The 1269-nt window shown below is 35.9% G+C and overlaps 1 protein-coding gene across 2 annotated transcripts in view; it reads left to right on the top strand.

The window, feature by feature from the left end:
* The window catches only part of LOC117171617 (protein PFC0760c), a 229377-nt gene that overhangs the window by 112639 nt on the left and 115469 nt on the right, over window positions 1-1269 (top strand). The gene's annotated exons all lie outside the window — the stretch shown is intronic.

Here is a 1269-nt window from a genome sequence, read left to right as displayed (position 1 = left end):
AAATGGGCGAAATCAACTTTCCTGGTCCTGGTGAGGGTAGACCATGGGCAAATTACCCAAAATTCGCAATAAATTGGTATTGCGCTCAATTCAAGTATCATTTTAAATAGCGAACTGACCACAAAATTTATAAATAGATAGAAAATTCGGTCCAGTTTATCGTTCCGCTAATAATTTAATTTTATCTCTCTATAAATGAGGATTATTCTTAGTCTAAAGTTAAGAATAAACGCAGGGCCAAATGACCACAAATTCCGTCACTGGACAAGCATTTCAGCCAAATTGATATTGTACCAGAAATAATACTATTATTCACACCTGTATGTTTCTCGATAATGTTTAAGGGTTTGTCGAGACCCCCACCTGCAGCAGCAGTACGGTCCCATCCGCCAATCATTGACCAGAAGTGAGCCATATCTTATTGAGCTCAAGTCCTGTGGTTCGGATTCAACACGTGACAGAATTCGAGCCTAAGTAAACGGTCTTTCGGCGACGACAGCGAGGAAGATCAGCGGAGCGTGTCATCATCGGTCTCTCTACTGACCGCAGACTTCCATCCATAAAATATTATTTTAGTTAACTTTGCACAATTAGAACAATTTATTTCTAATCATTTAAATAATAAAACGCATAAGACAAGCTAATTTTAATATTGACGAAAAAATCTAAAGTGAGGAAAATATCAAACATCCGGAATCAAAGAGCATAAAAGAATTATTTAACAGTTCGTTAATATTACAGCTGAAGGAGGTGTTAAATTAATATTCGACTTTAACTGATTAATAACTAAAAATGAGGATCAAAATCAGTACCTACTACAAGTAGTAAAAAATTTTAGAAAACAGTTTCCAGAAATCAGAAAGAAAACATTCTCTTTGGTCAAGAAATAATTTTTTTCATTAGTGTTGTAAGTGAATTGAATATAAAATGGATTTATATTATATTTCACATTATAGAATTTAAAAGTGTTTTATGAATATCAAGAGAACAACAATATATACATACACACACACACACACACACATATATATATAATATTAAAAATTTGTCATAAGGACCACCGCAGGATTTAGCCGGGAGCGGGTGCTAATCTGAAAAATTGCACCTGCTTCCAGCGAAATCGCGGTAAAATTTCAGCCGCAACCACCATATTTGATATATATATTTGGTTTTGATACCTCTAGAATCAAACCGAAGGGCCTATGACAAAGCCACCGAACGCGTCCTCGGGTTGCGGATAGAGGGTCCCTGTACCAAGGGTTTCTGCTG

Source organism: Belonocnema kinseyi, chromosome 4 (assembly GCF_010883055.1).
Source record: "Belonocnema kinseyi isolate 2016_QV_RU_SX_M_011 chromosome 4, B_treatae_v1, whole genome shotgun sequence".
In the NCBI taxonomy this organism is placed as follows: domain Eukaryota; kingdom Metazoa; phylum Arthropoda; class Insecta; order Hymenoptera; family Cynipidae; genus Belonocnema; species Belonocnema kinseyi.
This window is presented reverse-complemented; position numbering and strand designations above follow the sequence as displayed.